Source organism: Bos indicus x Bos taurus, chromosome 19 (assembly GCF_003369695.1).
Source record: "Bos indicus x Bos taurus breed Angus x Brahman F1 hybrid chromosome 19, Bos_hybrid_MaternalHap_v2.0, whole genome shotgun sequence".
NCBI lineage: Eukaryota > Metazoa > Chordata > Mammalia > Artiodactyla > Bovidae > Bos > Bos indicus x Bos taurus.
The window spans coordinates 8,585,455-8,604,588 of record NC_040094.1 but is presented as its reverse complement, the minus strand read 5'-3'; positions in this window follow the sequence as shown (position 1 = coordinate 8,604,588).

Genomic DNA, 19,134 nt, shown 5'->3' with positions numbered 1-19,134 from the left:
TTTACTTCAGTCATATGCATTAATCTTTTGCTTCTTGGATTATTATTTTTCCATCTTGCTTCAAGGATCTTTCCGTATGCCAATTATTATAAAGATATTCTCCTCTATGTTCTCTTAAAAAATATAAAGCTTTAAAAAAATTTAGTCCTTAATCCATCTGGAATTTATTTCTGTTTGCAGAGTGGGTCAACAATCTCACTTTAATTTTTCCATGTGAGTAGCTAGTTGGCCTAACACCAGTTATTAAGCAACTCAGCCTCCCCTCATTGAAGGATATGGTCACCACTGCATGTAGGCGTTTCCATTTATGTGAGGGTCTGTTTTGGGTTCTTTGTTTTGTTCCAATTGGTCTATTTGTCAGTCTCTGCACAAATATCACGTGGATTTAATTACTGTAAATCTGTAATATGTCTCGATATGTGAAAGTGTGAATCTTTCTTCCTTGTCTTCCTCATAATTATCTTGTCTAATTCTAGTCCTTTACATTTTGCATATATAAAATGGTGTACTGTGTGTGTGTCTGTGTGTGTGTGTGTATATATATATATATATGTATATATAAAATGCTTGCAGGCTGTATAGGTGCCTGGCCCAGAAGTGGAGCCCAGGAAATATCAATTTCCTGTCCTCTTTGGAAGGGTTCCTTGTTGTTCCCACCAGGAATGTACATTTCTTGGCTTAGCTTCATTCAGCCCCTGACCTTGTGCCCTACAGGAGACAACAGAATCACTGTTCTGAATCCAGGGATCCACTTTGTTACAAGTAGTCTCCTGACACATATGACCCCAGCTACGGATACATAATAGCACCTAGTAAATATTTGCTGAAACTGAATGAAAATGCCTTCAAGAGACCAGATGCCCAAGAGGAGGGTCCGTCTGTGAACCTCCTAGCAGCACCAGAAATAGCACCGTGTTTGTTCATTCAGCCTGTTTGTGTAGCTCCTACCGTGTTCCTGGTAAGCCGACGAGACGAGACATGGCCTCAGCCTTCACAGAGAGACATTCAATAAGCAGTCACCCTGCAGAAAGTGCTGTAAAAGAGAAGAAGCTGGACTTTTAAGGGGGAATAATGTTATTGGAGGGTCAAGGGAGCCTTTCCCGAGGAAGTGATCTTTGAGTTCAGGATCGGTAGGGCCAAGTTGGAGAAGGCAATGGCACCCCACTCCAGTACTCTTGCCTGGAGAATCCCATGGATGGAGGAGCCTGGTAGGCTGCAGTCCATGGGGTCACTAAGAGTCAGACACAACTGAACGACTTCACTTTCACTTTTCACTTTCATGCATTGGAGAAGGAAATGGCAACCCATTCCAGTATTCTTGCCTGGAGAATCCCAGGGACAGGGGAGCCTGGTGGGCTGCCATCTATGGGGTCACACAGAGTTGGACATGACTGAAGCGACTTAGCAGCAGTAGCAGCAGCAGCAGGGCCAAGTTAGGCCAAGAGGAAAGGGGATTGCTTTACACGGAGGAAGCAGCATGTGCAAACGTCCTGAGGCGGAAAACACTGGATGTGCGCGAGTGGAGCTCCTCACTCTGCAGTGTGCACCCGGGGCTCTTCTGGAAAGGCAGGCTCTGGGATGGGGCTGAACTCCCGAGTCTCCAGCCAGCCCCCAGGTGCTGGTCTGAGGCCGTGGCTCTCATTTAGGGCAGAGTGGTGGCAGGGGAACCGAGAGGGCTGTGAGCGTGTGACAGAGTGTGGGATGCAAGGCTGAGGGCGAGGAGCTGGGGCTGGAGGAGCAGGCAGGGACTGGGTCCCGCAGGGTCCTGGGAGCCCCTTCCAGATGTAAGCGGGGAAGTCCGCGGTCTGATGTGGCAACTGATAAAACCTTTCTTAAGAGTTTTTTTTTTTTTTTTTTTTTTATGCTCTGTTACGTTGCTAAGGATGGTAGTGGTTGAATCAGACATACTCAGGGAGTTTACAAGCCTGGACTTGTTCTTGATGCCAGAGAACCCTAGGAACCAAGGGGTTGCTGGAGTGTTTGAACTTGAGGCTGGTAAACCGCACAGCCAGAAGTCCCCCCCGTCTCTGTCTCCCCTCCGGGTGCCCCTCTCAGATCTGTGGCTGTGTTTACAAAGGAGGCCATGCGGAGCTCTGAAAAGAGGAGCCTGGAGACTGAAGGGAGCACTTGGCACCCCTGCTTGCCCCTGGGGCATCTGTCCGACTTTAGGCAATGCCCTTCATCTGCCTGAGCCTCAGTTTCCACATCTGTAAAATGGCGATGCACAAGCCTACCCGGCAGAGGTCTTGGGAAGACTGGAGGTAATATATGATAGTCACGGCCACTCAGCAAATGAGATATGCTTTTCCTGACCCCTATTTCCACGTCCTGAATTTTGGAAAAGTTCTCAACGTGCTACCTTTGGCACAAAGTTCAAGGACTTGAGACCAGCAGGACCTCCTTTATCTTGACAAGTCCACTTGGGGAAGGTTCCCTTGTCTTACGAGAGCCAGTAATCTGGCGTTAGACAGGAAAATATAGGCCAAAAAAAAAAAGTGAATATTTTCTTTTTGAAAAGGAAAATTCTCCATAGGGGGGGAAAATGAGCTGACTTCGCCTGCTAGGGTCTGTGCTGACCTTTCCTCCCTGTCTGTCTGTCTGTCTCTGTCGTCTCTGCTCAACAACAGGATGTCCTGCGTCTCCCCCTCCTCTGGCTGCAAACAACCCCGGAGCCACTCTGTCTGCCACGCTGCTCTCTGTTTAAAGGAACAGACACCCATTTCTCACAGAAGAACCGTTAGGTAAACAATAATATATTTTTTTAAGCCCAGAAAGTGGCTCAACATACTCTGTGTGGAGGGACTGTCTCAGGCATTCTTCAGCTAGTTTCAGGGCAAAGGGCTCCAGAGGATCAGTGCTTCTTTCCCTTTCTTCTCCTTCCCTTCCCTTCTCTTTTCTTTGAGTCAAAGAGGACCACAGGCCGAGAGGGGCAGGGAGACGGGCAGGCGGGAGCCTTGTCTGACGATCCCGGGAAGCTGCTCTCTGGGGCACCCCCACTGCCAGCCCTGGCATGCATGGCAGGAGAGGGTGACTTTGGCTCTGATGCATCTTGTCCCCTCAGCGCCCCTCTGCTCTCTGAGCACTTCCGGGCTTGTGCGGCGACCCCCCTGGGGTGACCTCAGTCCACACTCCTCAGGACACCTTGAGGTATGCATTATTGCCCTCACTTCCCAGATGAGGAAATTAAGGCCCAGGCGATGAAGTAATTTGCCCAAGGTCACACAGAGCAAAGTTCAGGTCAGGACTCAAAGCCAGGACTCCAAAGCTCCCTTCTGAACCACCTCCAACATTGACCCCAGCTTTCTGAGTGGCTTGACTTCACCCCATAGCCCCACAAGAGTGGAAGGAACCTGTGTTCTAGATTCGGAGGGCAGGATCTGGAGGAATGAGCTGCTCCAGGTTACGTGAGTGGGGTTGTCAGGGGTAAGGCTGAGGTTTCTGGGGTCCTGACTCCAATACCAGAGCTGATAGTTTCAGTGAAAGAAAAGTCCAAGAACAAGATGTAGTCAGCCTCTTCATTACCTTATGCGCACGCTCCGTTCAGAGGCTCCCCTCCACCCTCTGCCTCAGCCCTGTCTGCACAGCTGCGACCGTGGAAGCCGATGGCTGTATACCCAGGTTCCCATCTGTCCATAACATCAGAGAAATAATTACCAGAAAGCTAAAGCCACAGAACAGGTTCTCAGAGCAAGTGGAAAGAAAGGGTTTTTAGCTTTTTCAAAATACAGTGACTATTGGCTGGTGGGGACAAGCCCACGGGGAGGGCTGTTGAGATGGGCTGGGATGTGGAAGGCCCCTGGCTTTGAGATGAGCTTGCTGATGTGGCTCCATGAGAAGTTCCTTCCTGGTTATTATGGTCCTCGTTTCTTCGTCTGCCACACCTGCACTGCAGGGTTCTTCCGGGGAAGAAGGGATTATGGAAGGCTTCTCTGTGCCTGCTTTTCTTCTTCTATTCCCACGGCAATGCAGAGATGGGCTGCGTGATTATTTTTGCAATGAGGAAAGTGAGGCTCAGAGAAGTCTACCAGCTTGCCTGGGGTTGGCTGGCTTCAAAGTGAATGCTCTTCACCAAACCACTGAGCTACCCTGGGTATGTGAGTAGAATCGATTTGGGCTCAATGGGCCTGATTCATTTCCTTGATTCCTTGACTGTGAGGGGCAAAGAGCATGTTGAAGAAGGAAGCCCGGCCTACCACTCTTGGGGAGGCCAGGCCAAGGTGAAGTCAAGGAGGTTTCGGTGCTTTGCACCCCAGCCCCCACCCCCGTGAACGGAGACCTGAGGTGAAATTTGGTCATCGGAATGGAGCTGAATGTTGTCATCTTTGTCAATTATTTCCTCTCTAAGAAGACAGGGGATGACAGGGTCTTCCCTTCATCTGAGTGAAGAGGGGACAGAAGAACAGAGCGGGAGGCAGTGTTCACGCCAGAATGACAGTGAAGTTGACAGCGATGACAGCAAATGGGCTGACAGCGGGCGGGAGACATGCCCCGGGGCCCAGCCCTTTGCCACTTCCTGTGGAGCTGTGACGCTGCTGAGGTTGTGACGTCGTCTTCCCCTCCAGGTCCCCTCTTTGTTCTTCTTTCTGTGCCCAGGAGGCTGGGCTTTTACAGGCAGCCTTACCTGGGCTTGTCTGGTATGTGAGCGGGACATCAGAGGCCTGAAGAGAGAGGTCAGCGTGTCTCTCCCCTCTCCTTCCTGCTCTGACTCTGTGTCCTGCAGTAGCTCCTAGCAGGGGTCCCTTCTGTGTCTCCCGCTCTTGCATGCACTGCCTCCGCCCCGGGGAAACAGCAGCTTCTTTCACGAGGTTCTCTTTGCATCTCCCTGCTGAGTGTGCCTTCAGCCCCCTGCCGCACCCCGAGTGGCTGTTGCCAAGTGCCTCTGTCTCCATTCCGCAGGGATGAAGTCTGAGACCCAGGAAGGCAGGTCTTGCCGAGGTCACAGGGTCTGACCGAGGCAAGACAGAGGATCTGAAAGCGAGCAGGACAGACTCGGTGGGCCCGCATGGGGACCCCCTAGACTGCTCCTGAAGCAAGCTCCTGGGTTGGGGCTGCGTGTGGAGTGGGAGGCCAGTCTGCCTGGCCCTGCACCCTCCCTGTACTGAGAACAGGCCTAGTGGCTCTGCCTGACCCAGGGATTCCTGCATGCGTGGGCCCAGGAGCTCTTGATGACCTTCTAGCCGGAAGCAGCGGGACTCCTGGGAGCAGGGAAGGTGAGCAAGCACCAGATTCTGCTGCCCGAAGCCATTGCTGTTTTAGCTCATGTTATTAAATGTTTTTCACATTTGCAGAGCTTTCCTCTTGCTCCTCTGCCCTCCGCCCTCTCCGCCTCTTCCCTGTGGACAAACGGGGTGACCCCCCCAACCCACTTTCCAGATGGGGACCCTGAGGCTCTGGGAGATGCAGGGCTGGCCTGAGGGGGCGGTGAGTGACTTGGGGGTATTGCTATTCTGGGGGCTTAGCTCCCACAGGGCTGTGACGTCTGCTCTATGAGCCACCAGCCAAGATGAACAGTGGCCTGGAGGGGAACACCTAAAGCTTTGGCAGGAGCAAGAAGGTGGGAGAGACGGAGGAGAGGGGCAATCAGCATCGGTGGGGGGAAAGGTAATACTGGGCTTCCCAGTGGCATTAGTGGTAAAGAACTCGCCGCCAATGCAGATGTAAAAGATGTGGGTTTGATCCCTGGGTCAGTAAGATCCCCTGGGGAGGCCATGGCAGCCCACTCCAGTATTCTTGCTTGGAGGATCCCCTGGACAGAGGAGCCTGGCAGGCTGCAGTCCATGGGGTCGCAAAGAGTCAGAAATGACTGAAGCGGCTCAGCACGTGTGCACAATGTAATAACTAGACAGCAGACAGTTGCCTCACTGCATCTGTATGACCAGCGCGTACCCTTATTCCCATCATCCGGATGAGAAAACAGAGACTCGAAGGGGTTAGGTCCCCTGGGACTGGCATGTCGTCAGTGCTGAATAAACATGTGTTGACTGAATAGATTAAGTAACTTTACCCGACTAATCAGTAGTGGAGCTGGAATGGAATTCATCTGTCTGACCCCAAAGCCCTGTGTGTGTGCCAGCACTGTCTGTGCCAGGCAGAAATAAAAAGAGGGAAAGGACGGAAGCCAGAGAAGCCAGAGGAAGCCACTGGCTGCGAGATCAGCGGCTCTGGGGAAGGTGCTAGAGCGCTGCAGGTCAGATTGGGGGTTCCGGAGCCAGGCAGTCTGGATGCAGACCCCCACCTCTCTACGGACTCGCTGTGTGATACGGGGCACGTGGCTCAGCTTTTCTGTGCCTCATTTCTTTATGTGTAAATGGAGATAATGGTACCTATGTTCGCCTGGGCCTGTATACCTTGTCTGCTCTGCACCCTTCCCCTGCTCTGTAGCCACGGTGCCCACCCTTGCAGGCTGTGTGTGCAGGGATCCTGTGACGTCTGGCTTCCAACAAGGTTCAGCCAATGAAAGGCACTGGCAGGAGGTCAATGGGTGGGGTAGGGTTGAAGCCAGAGTACTTCTTCCCCTCTTTCTGCCTGGAGTCTGTTCTCTGCAAGCAGCTCCTTGCTCCTGCTGCAAAGGGCCACTGTGTTTCCAGCTTCCGAATGAGCCCAGAAGCCACGACTCCCACTCTCTTTGTCTGCCCAGCTCTGGCTGGGGTTGGGGTAGTAACTTTCTCTGAGGACTACACTGGGCTCTCTCATTGGTCTTGTTTGGCTTCTCTGCTGTTTTATCACCAAGAAAGCTGGTTCTCTGCATTAAACCCCCTCTTTTTTAAGGACTTCGAGTGATTTCTCTTTTCCTATTTGGTACCTTGTGGGGTTTATGTGAGAATTAAATAAGTTAATCAATGCCTAAGCACCGAATACATTCTAGCCTCTAGCTTTTGTTTTTTGATTGAAGTATAGTTGATTGACAATGATTCAAGCATACAGCAAAATGATTTAGTTATATCAGTTCAGTTCAGTGGCTCAGTCATGTCCGACTCTTTGCGACCCCATGAACCGCAGCATGCCAGCCTCCCTGTCCATCACCAGCTCCCGGAGTCCACGCAAACCCACATCCATGGAGTCGGTGATGCCATCCAACCATCTCATCCTCTGTCGTCCCCTTCTACTCTTGCCCTCCATCTTTCCCAGCATCAGGGTCTTTTCAAATGAGTCAGCTCTTTGCATCAAGTGGCCAAAGTATTGGAGTTTCAGCTTAAACATCAGTCCTTCCAGTGAACACCCAGGACTGATTTCCTTTAGGATGGACTGGTTGGATCTCCTTGTGGTCCAAGGGACTCTCAAGAGTCTTCTCCAACACCACAGTTCAAAAGCATCAATTCTTTGGTGCTCAGCTTTCTTTATAGTCCAACTCTAACATCCATACATGACCACTGGAAAAACCATAGCCTTGACTAGATGGACCTTTGTTGTCAAAGTAATGTCTCTGCTTTTCAATATGCTATCTAGGTTGGTCATAACTTTCCTTCAAAGGACTAAGCGTCTTTTGATTTCATGGCTGCAACCACCATCTGCAGTGATTTGGAGCCCAGAAAAATAAAGCCTGACACTGTTTCCTCATCTACTTGTCATGAAGTGATGGGACCAGATGCCATGATCTTCGTTTTCTGAATGTTGAGTTTTAAGCCAACTTTTTCACTCTCCCCTCTCACTTTCATCAGGAGGCTCTTTAGTTTTTTTTCACTTTCTGCCATAAGGGTGGTGTCATCTGCATATCTGAGGTTATTGATCTTTCTCCCGGCAATCTTGATTCCAGCTTGTGCTTATTCCAGCCCAGCGTTTCTCATGATGTACTCTGCATAGAAGTTAAATAAGCAGGGTGACAATATACAGCCTTGACGTACTCCTTTTCCTATTTGGAACCAGTCCGTTGTTCTATGTCCAGTTCTAACTGTAGCTTCCTGACCTGCATACAGGTGTCTCAAGAGGCAGGTCAGGTGGTCTGGTATTCCCATCTCTTTCAGAATTTTCCACAGTTTGTTATTTATGATCCACACAGTCAAAGGCTTTGGCATATTCAATAAACCAGAAATAGATGTTTTTCTGGAACTCTCTTGCTTTTTTGATGATCCAGTGGATGTTGGCAATTTGATCTCTGGTTCCTCTGCCTTTTCTAAATCCAGCTTGAACATCTGGAAGTTCACGGTTCACATATTGCTGAAGCCTGGCTTGGAGAATTTTGAGCATTACTTTACTAGCATGTGAGATGAGTGCAATTGTGTGGTAGTTTGAACATTCTTTGGCATTGCCTTTCTTTGGGATTGGAATGAAAACTGACCTTTTCCAGTCCTGTGGCCACTGCTGAATTTTCCAAATTTGCTGGCATATTGAGTGCAGCACTTTCACAGCATCATCTTTCAGGATTTGTAATAGCTCAACTGGAATTCCATCACCTCCACTAGCTTTGTCAGTATGTTAAGGCTGTATATTGTCACCCTGCTTATTTAACTTATATGCAGAGTACATCATGAGAAATGCTGGGCTGGAAGAAGCACAAGCTGGAATCAAGATTGCCGGGAGAAAGATCAATAACCTCAGATATGCAGATGACACCACCCTTATGGCAGAAAGTGAAGAGGAACTAAAAAGCCTCTTGATGAAGGTGAAAGAGGAGAGTGAAAAAGTTGGCTTAAAGCTCAACATTCAGAAAAGGAAGACCATGGCATCTGATCCCATCACTTCATGGGAAATAGATGGGGAAACAGTGGAAACAGTGTCAGACTTTATTTTTTGGGGCTCCAAAACCACTGCAGATGGTGACTGCAGCCATGAAATTAAAAGACGCTTACTCCTTGGAAGACAAGTTATGACCAACCTAGATAGCATATTGCAAAGCAGAGACATTACTTTGCCAACAAAGGTCCGTCTAGTCAAGGCTATGGTTTTTCCTGTGGTCATGTATGGATGTGAGAGTTGGACTGTGAAGAAAGCTGAGTGCCGAAGAATTGATGCTTTTGAACTGTGGTGTTGGAGAAGACTCTTGAGAGTCCCTTGGACCACAAGGAGATCCAACCAGTCCATTCTGAAGGAGATCAGCCCTGGGTGTTCTTTGGAAGGAATGATGCTAAAGCTGAAACTCCAGTACTTTGGCCACCTCATGCGAAGAGTTAACTCACTGGAAAAGACTCTGATGCTGGGAGGGATTGGGGGCAGGAGGAGAAAGGGACGACAGAGGATGAGATGTCTGGATGGCATCACTGACTCGATAGACGTGAGTCTGAGTGAACTCCGTGAGTTGGTGATGGACAGGGAGGCCTGGCGTGCTGCGATTCATGGGGTCGCAAAGAGTCGGACACGACTGAGCAACTGAACTGATGTATAGTTATATATGCATTATTTATATTTAGTTAAATACATATGCATATGTTTACTCTTTTCAGATTCTTTTCCCTTGTAGGCTATTACAAAATATTGAATATAGTTCCTTGTGTGATGTAGGTCTTTGTTGTCTATTTTATATATAGTGGTGTATTTATGTTAATCCCAATTTCCCAGTTTTCTCCTTGTCCTCTTTTACCATAAATTTGCTTTCTGTGTCCGTGAGTCTATTTGCTTTGTAAATAATTTCTAAAAAATGATTTCTTTTAGATTCCATACATAAATGATCATAAGATATTTGTCTTTTTCTGTCTGACTTACTTCACTTAGTATGATAATACCTACGTCTATCTATGTTGCTGCAAATGGCATTATTTCATTCTTTTTATGGATGAGTAATATTCTATTATATATATATGTACTGCTGGAGTGCTAAAGGGCTTCCCTGGTGGCTCAGATGGTAAAGCATCTGCCTATAAAGTGGGAGACCTGGGTTTCCCTGGGTCAGGAAGATCCTCTGGAGAAGGAAATGGCAACCCTCTTCAGTACTCTTGGTTGGAAAATCTCATGAACGGAGGAGCGTGGTAGGCTACAGTCCATGGGTCACAAAGAGTGAGACATGACTGAGTGATTTTTCTAGTTGAGTGCTAAGTTGAATCAGTCATGTCCAACTCTTTGGGGCTCTATAGTCTATAGCACACCAGGCTTCTCTGTCCATGGGATCTTCCAGGTAAGAATACTGGAGTGGGTTGCCATGCCTTCTTCCAGAGGATCCTCCAGACCCAGCCCATATTCCTTGGGCTTCCCAGGTGGCTCATTAGTGCAGCAGAGTGCAGCAGGGGGCTGCAGTTGGAAGGAGAAACCAGGAAGGAGTTTCTCTTTGGCTTGGCAGAGTTGGGAAGGGACAGTAAATTGCAAATGAAATGCCCAAAGTAGGGATCCTGGCTGAGTAATTGTGGCAAGTCCATGCAACAGAATCCTAGCAGCATCAATAACAGTATGCTCTCATATTTGTTGACTTGGAAAGACACTCACAGCCTGTTGTGTAGTGAGAAAAGCTGGTCAACTGTAAACCTATCGGTGCCGAGCTTGGTACATACACGTGTCTGACTAGATGGATGGCGGGAGTGGTGGGTACAGCCACACATGGTGCCTAGTTCTCCCTGACAGAAGAGATCCCCCCATGTTGGTTTTTAAATGTTCTTGCTTGATTAGACTCTTTTGAAAATAAACAGCAAGCATATACCCTTTTATTAACAGAAATAAAAACCCTAAGAGATTTTCACTTTTAAAATGCATGCATGAAAAATAAGAAAATTTAAAGTAGCTTGCTTTTCAGGTTTCTCAGCCAGGAATTTAGCAAGGAAATAAGCTGTTACTAAAGGCAAGAACAGAGTTGAGAACTTTTTTTTTCCCTGTGAAGGAAAGTCCTGATCAAGTATTTGTGCTGAGACTGAGATGCCCACAGTGGGAGGAAGGGCACGGGAAAGACGGAGTGCTGCTCGGTGGGACAGGGACTTAGGGAGGTGGGGGTGGGTGGAGTCTTGGCACAGGTGGTGGGATTAGCCCTGGACAGGTGGTGCACACCCCTGGCATGCCACAGGAAAGGCAGCGCAAATATACAGGGCACGGAGGTGGGGGTGGCAGGAAAGTGAGGGCGTGCTTTCCTGACAGCCTCTATTTTCTCTGCAAAGTAGGAGGCAAGGTCAGCTTCCCAGGCTGGGGGCTGGAGGGGCCTAGGGTAGGCTTGGAAGGTGCCATGGGAGATGGGAGAAGGGATGGTTGGTCTTCTCTGCGGCCTTTCCTTTGGCACATGCCCATGCAGCTGGTGGGGGGACATGGAACACTGTGGGCTTGGCTACAGAGCTGCAAGGCCTTCTGGATTCAATGTGACTGAGGAGCGAGGTGGTGAGGGATTGGCGGTGACAGCCAGAGAGTGAGTTAAATGAGGAACCATGGCCTCAGGCCAGCTTAAGAAGGGACGGAAGTCAGCAGCCGGAGAGAGAGGTCTTAATGAGAATCCACAGTGGGCGTCATGGAAGTGAATGGACAAGATGAGGGCGGTGCTTTGGCTGGGGCTGAGATGTTGATTGTGGGACTGCAGGGGTGAGAGTCATTGCTTTTCTTTGCCAGGAGGGGAGACGGAGAGAGGAGTCACCTGGTCTGTGTCTCCTGATTCCACTGGATGACACTGAGGAGGCAGCAGCCTGGGCTCCCAGCATGCTTTGTGTTCTCGCTGAGCACTGGAGTTGCCTGGGCTGGGGCCATCCTGCTCTAACCGGTAGGCTTGCAGGCCCGGGCTCCCCACTGCTTGTATTAGTACCAAGATACCTACAGTGGGCACACTCGATTAGTCAGGCTCTGTATGAGGTTGCTCAAGTGGCCACAATAAAACACCACAGACTGCATGGCTTAAAAGATAGAAATTGTTTTCTCCTAGTTCTGGAGGTTAGAAGTTCAGGAACGACACCTTGGAAGGGTCAGTTTCTTCAGAAGCATCTCTCCCTGGCTTGCAGATAGCCGCTTTTCCTGGTGTCTTCCTGGGATCTTTCCTCTGGGTGTTTCCGTGTCCTGATCTCTTCTTATAAAGAGACAAGTCATGTTGCATTAGGATCCATTTTAAAGCTCTCATTTTAATTTAATATTCTCTTTAAAGACTGTATCTCCAAATACAGTCATATTCTGAGGTACTGGAGGTTAGGACTTCAACATCAAACTGTGAGGGACAAAATTTAGCCCAAAGTAGAACTACCTTGGTTGCAAGGCCTAGACTCCCACTCGAATTAACTAAGTAGAAAGAGGACTGTCGCTAAGGATGAGGCTTTCTCATGAGAACTGCAAACTGGAAAACGGCTCGTCCTGTCTCTCTCCTCTCTGGGGTGATGGCTCTAACCCACGGTCGTACATCCTTTGACCGCCTCCCTCACATGAAGTGGTGGGGTCTATATTGACTGTGGGTGGGCTTATGACCGCTTCAACCAATGCAGTGTGGCAGAAATGTTGCTCTGAGACCTCTAAGGCTAGGCCATGAAAGGCCAGGGAGCTTCTGGCATGTTCACTGAAATACTCACTCATGGAGTGCTGACTCTCCTATAAGAAGTCCAATAACCCTGAAAGGCCATTCTGGGAGCCTACAGTTGGGCACTCCGGTTTATAGTGCCAGCTGAGCCTGGCTTCCACCTCCTTGCCAAGATGCCAGACACAGGAGTGAAATCATCTCAGACACTCCTGCTCCAGCCCATCTGTCAGCTGATGACCACACAGTGACTTCTGTCCATACCAAACAGAAGAATCACCCAGCTGAGCCCTGCCCGAATTCCTAATCCAGACATTCAAGCTATATAATAAAATGGTTGTCATTTTGAGCCACTAAATTTTGGAGTAATTTGATATGCAGAAATAAGTATGTGGAAACACTAGAAATCTGCTTCTTTCTGCTTCCCCCCCTCTCTGTTGGTTTTTGTTGTTTACTCGTATTTCCTGCTCCCCCATACATTTAACCTGCATGTGGCCATGACTTGCTATGGTTCCAAGTTATTCTGTGCTAGCCCCTGCATCTCTCTGATTAGAATCTCCATATTAGTCAAAATACGTGAGAATCTGGTCAGCCAAAGCCAGGAGCAGGGCCATGTCTCCTGGAGGTTGGGGCCCAGCAGACACAAAGCCTTATTTACACAGTGTCAACTTTAATGGAAATGTGTTCTATGATCATTCGGTTTATTCTCCTATCCCACCAGGACTTCCTTTGATGATATCAGAAAGATAAAATCCCCATAGTTTCTCTTTAATACCTCCAGGGCCAGTTCATCCTGTGAGGCAGTCCACTTGCCACGGATCACTTGCGATTTAAAATTTCTGCATGTGGAACTGAAATTTGTTTTCCTATACTTTTTGATCTTTGGTCTTCATCTTGTCCTCAGCAGTCACATAGAGTAAGTGATTTTTTCTTTCGGTGGTTTAGTCGCTCAGTTGTGTCTGACTTTTGTGACCCCATGGACTGTAGCCCTCTAGGCTCCTCTGTCCATGGGATTTTCCAGGCAAGGATACTGGAGTGTGTTGCCATTTCCTTCTCCAGGTGGTTTCCCTGACCCAGGGATTGAACCTGGGTCTCCTACACTGCAGGCAGATTCTTTACTGACTGAGCTACCAGGGAAGCCCAGATTTTCTTTTTTTTGGCAGACAATATTTGAAATTCTGAACTCCTCATTTTAAGGCTTAATCTCTTCAAGGCAAACCTGAGACTCAGGTATGATGACCAGAGTGGGTGATCAGAGAGGGAGGAGGGAGAGGAGAGCTGATTTTCTCAACTGCAATTTCTTTCTGATCCTGTATTTGTTCTTTAGTGATTTTCACAAGTGAGCATGTCTGGCTTGGCCTTCCTTTTCTGTATTAGTTTTGCAGGGCTGCCATAGCAAATTACCACAAACTGGATGAGTCAAAACAACAGAAATGTATTCTCTAATAGTTTTGGAGGTCAGAAGTACAAAATCAAGGTGTTGGCAGACTCAGTTCCTCCCGGATGCCCTGAGGGAGAACCTGGTCCGTGGCTCTCTCCTGGTTTACGCTGGCTGCCAGCAATCCTTGGAGTTCTTTGGCTTGTAGTTGCATCACTCAATTTCTGCCCCTGTCTTCACGTGATGTTTTTCCTTGTGTCTTCTGTGTCTATGTCCAAATTTCCCTTTTCTTCTAAGAATACCAGTCAATGAACTAGGGCCCACCCTAATCCAGTATGACCTCATTTTAACTAATTACACATGCAAAGAACTTTTTTTTTTTTTCCCCAAACAAAGTCACATTTTGAGATTCCAGGTGAATATGAATTTTGGGGGTCACTATTCAACCCAGTACTCTCCTCCCTCTCTCCTTCCATTTCTTGCTTCCTCCTCCTTAATTTTCTCCTCCAACCATATCTCCCTGCTGGAAGCACAGAGGTAAGTGGCCAGTGTTCTTTGAGGGGTCATTGCTTTTGTTCTGTGCCTGGTGTAGCACCGAGTGTAATTCAGTTGGAGGTCAGAAAATCTTCAGATGGCAGAGACCATGTGATTGCTTGTAGATGAGTTGCAAATAACTCAGTGTTAATATCTGGATTAGATGTTTTAGCAGCTGTTGCTCAAGAAGGAGAGAAAGAAGAGGGGGAGGATAAGAAAAAGAAAAATACCATTCGTGAACTGAAATAACGTTTGCACCCTCCCTGCCTGACTATGGGGAGCTCAACTCAGGATGAGAGTTTTTCCTCTTCAGGAATAAAGATGAGTCAAGCAGCAATCATGCTTCCTTTTGTCTGAGATTCTCTCAATACCACACCCAGTTATCAAAGCCGTTCTGGATCATTCTAGACTTTTGGTGGCCAATAACGTAGCCACTTGCCACAATGAAATGAGAATGTGCTCCAAGTTCAAAATACAAGTATGAAAACAAAGAATGTAAAATATCCCATTATTAATTTTTACATTGATTTTATGTTGAAATGATGATGTCTGGGATATATTGGGTTACATAAAGTGCAGGCATACCTCAGAGATATTGTGGGTTCAGTTCCAGACCACTGCAATAAAGCAAGCATCACAGTAAAGCAAGTCACACAAAGTTTCTGGTTTCCCTGTGCATGTAAAATTTATGTTTACTCTATACATTATCTTTTTTAAAGAATTATTTACTTGTAATTGAAGGATAATGCTTTACACCATCGTGTTGGTTTCCTCCATGCATCAACATGGATCAACCGTGAGTGTATATGTACCCCCTCCCACCTCTCAGCCCATCCCACTCCTTTAGGTTCAGAGCCCCAGTTCCAGTTCCCTGAGTCACACAGCAAATTCCCACTGGCAACACTATGCCATAATCTATTAGGTGCACAAAAGCATTATGTCTAAAAAGACAAGGTACATAACAATTAAAATATTTTGTGCTTAAAAATTGCTAGCCATCATTGGAGCCTTCAGTGAATAGTAATCTTTTTGCTGGTGGAGGGTCTTGCCTCAGTGTTGATGGCTGCTGACGGGTCAGGTTGGTGATTGCTGAAGGCTGGAGGAGCTGCGTCAATATCTTAAAATAAGACAACAGTGAAGTTTGCCATATTGATTTATTCTTCCTTTCATGAGTGATTTCTCTGTAGCACACAATACTGCTTGATAATATTTTACCCCCAGTAGAGCATCTTTCAAAATTAGAATCAGTCCTCTTAAACTTTGCCACTGTTTTATCAACTAAGTATATGGCAGACACACGTAAGACGTGTCTGACTCTTTCGACCCCATGGACTGCAGCCTGCCAGGCTCCTCTCTCCGTGGGATTCACCAGGTAAGAATACTGGAGTGGGTTTCCATTTCCTTCTCCAGGGGATCTTTCCAATCCAGGAATCAAGCCCGGGGGCCTCCTGCAATGTAGGCAGATTCTTTACTGACTGAACTACAAGGGAAGCCCCACGAAGTATGTATAATATTCTAAATCCTTTGTTGTCGTTTCAGCAGTCTTCACGGTATCCTCACCAGACCACTTTCTTTGCTCATCCACAAAAAGCAACTCCTTAGTCATTAAAGTTTTATCATAAGCTGACAGTCATTCTATCACATCTTCAGGCTCTATTCCTAATTCTTGTTCTCTTGCTATTTCTACCACATCTGAAGTTACTTCCTCCACTTAAGTGTTGAACCTCTCCAAGTCATCCATTAGAGTTGGAATCAACTTCTTCCAAACTCCTGTTAAGACTGATATTTTGACCTTTCCCCATGAATCATGAATTTTCTTAATGGCATACCTAGCATGGTTAATCCTTTCCAGAAGATTTTCAATTTATTTTGCCCAGGTCCACCTGCGGCTATGTAGATAAAGCTACAGACTTAAAAAATAAATTTCTTAAATAATGAGACTTGAAAGGGGAAAATTTGCCCTTGATCCATGTTCTGCAGAATGGATGCTCTGTTAGCAGGCATGAAAACAACATGTTTTATTGTGCATCTTTATCAGAATTTTGGGGTGATCATGTGCATTGTCAATGAGTAGTAATATTTTGAAAGGAATTTTTTTTCTGAGCAGTAGGTCTCAATACTGGGCTTAAAATATTGAGTGGTGGTGGTTTAGTCATTAAGTCGTGTCCAACTCTTGTGACCTCATGGACTATAGCCCACCAGCCCTCTGTCCATGGGATTTTCCAGGCAAGAATACTGGAATGGGTTGCCATTTTCTCCCCCAGGGGATCTTCCCAACTCAGGGATCGAACCTGGGTCTCCTGCATTGCAGGCAGATGGGGCGCTAATGAGGGGCGCTACTGGTAAAGAACCCACCTATTAATGCAGGAATCTTAAGAGATGCAGGTTCAATCTCTGGGTTGAGAGGATCCCCTGGAGGAAGGCATGGCAACCCACTCCAGTATTCTTTAAAATATTCAGTAATCTGTGTTATATACAGATGTACCATCATCCAGGCTTTGTTGTTCCATTTATAGAGCACAAGCAGATTTACTATAATTTTTAAGGGTCCTAGGACTCTAGAATTATAAATGAGTATTGGCTTCAACTTAAAGTCACCTGCTGTATTAACCCCTATTAAGAATCAGCCTGTGCTTTGAGGCTATGAAGCCGAACATCAACTTCTCTAGCTATGAAAGTCCTAGATGGCATAGTGTTCCAGTTGAATCCTGTTTAATTTGCTTAGTGTGGCCACCTTTATCAATCATCTTCGCTAGATCTTCTGGATAACCTGCTGTAGGTCCTACATCAGCACTTTCTGCTTCATCTTGCCCTTCTATATTATGGAGATGGCTCCTTTCCGTGAGTGTTATGAACAAACTTCTGGTAGCTTCAGACGTTTCTTCTGTAGCTTCCTCACCTCTTTCAGACTTCATAGAATTGAAGAGAGCTAGAGCCTTGCTCTGGATTAGACTTTGGCTTAAGGGAATATTGCGGTTGGTTTGATCTTCTATCCAAACCATTAAAACTTTCTCCATATCAACAACAGAGCTGTTTTCCTTTCTTATCATTCATGTGTTCACTGGAATAGCACTTTTTTTTTAATTTTATTTTTTAAACTTTACACAATTGTATTAGTTTTGCCAAACATCAAAATGAATCCGCCACAGGTATACATGCGTTCCCCATCCTGAACCCTCCTCCCTCCTCCCTCCCCATACCATCCCTCTGGGTCATCCCAGTGCACTAGCCCCAAGCATCCAGTATCGTGCATTGAACCTGGACTGGCAACTTGTTTCACTTTTAATTTTCTTCAAGAACTTCCCTTTGTAATCACAGTTTGGCTAACTGGTACAAGAGGCCCAGGTTGTGGCCTGTTCTGGTTTTGACATTCCATCTTCACTGAATGTAATCATTTCTAACTTTTGATGTAAAGTGAGATGTATGACTCTTCCTTTCACTTGAGCACTTAGAGACCATTGTGAGGAGGAAATGGCAACCCACTCCAATATTCTTGCCTGGAGAATCCCATGGACAGAGGAGACTGGTGGGCTATAGTCCATGGGGTTGCAAAGAGTCACACATGACTGAAACAGCTTAGCTCACATGCACGTGATGCCATTAATTGGCCTAATTTCAATATTGTTGGTCTCAGGGAATAGGGAGGCCTGAGGAGAGGGAGAGAGATGGGGGTCCAGCTGGTTGGTGAAGTAGTCAGAATGCACATAACATTTATCAACTGCGTTTACCATCTTATCTGGGTGCTGTTCATGGCGCTCTGAAACAATGCCAATAGTGGAATCAAAGATCACAGATCACCATAATGAATATAATAGTGAAAAACTTTGAAGTATTGTGAGAATTACCAAAATGTGACCCAGGGACATGAAGTGAGCAAAACGCTCTTGGAAGAACGGCACTGATGGGCTTGTTCAATACAGGGTTGCCACAAACCTTCAACGGATTAAATATGCAGCATGTATGAAGAGCAATACAGCGAAATGCAATAAAACGGAGTCTGCTTGTATTAAAATCAGTTTCATCTGTTTCTTCTTACTTTAAAAAAGTGTGGCCAGTGGAAAGTTTTGAGCTATGTGGCTCGATGATCTTTGTATGAGGCAGCACTGTTTAGAGTCTGAAGCACCATGATAAAAAAGCAGGGTTTGAACCTGAGTTTTGCCACTGACAATTTGTTTGTTCTTGGGCAAGACACTGGGCAAGGCTTCGTTTTCTTCCTCCTCTATGAAATGGGTGCAATGTGATAATGATTCCTACTTCACCTCCCTCTGGACATCCCTACCAGCATCAAAGGAGACAGAATTTGTGGTGAGGCCTCATGACTATGAAATGTAGCACAAATGGCTTTTGATTAGCATCAGCTGCAGCAGCAACAGCATCGCTGCCACCATCACCACCACCACCACCATCACGACCACCATCACCATTATCACCACCACCACCATCCCCACCACCATCAACACCATCACCACCACCATCCCCACCACCATCACCACCACCGTCACCACCACCACCATCACCACCACCACCACAACCATCACCACCACCACCACGACCACCATCACCACCATCACCACCATCACCACCACCACCATCATCACCACCATCACCACCACCACCATCACCACCACCACGACCACCATCACCATTATCACCACCACCATCACCATTATCACCACCACCACCATCCCCACCACCATCCCCACCACCATCCCCACCACCACCATCACAACCACCATCACCACAATCAACACCATCACCACCACCACCACCATCACCACCACCATCACCACCATCACCACAACCATCACCACCACCATCGCCACAACCACCATCACCATCATCACCACCATCACAATCATCACCACCATCACCACCATCACCACCACCACCA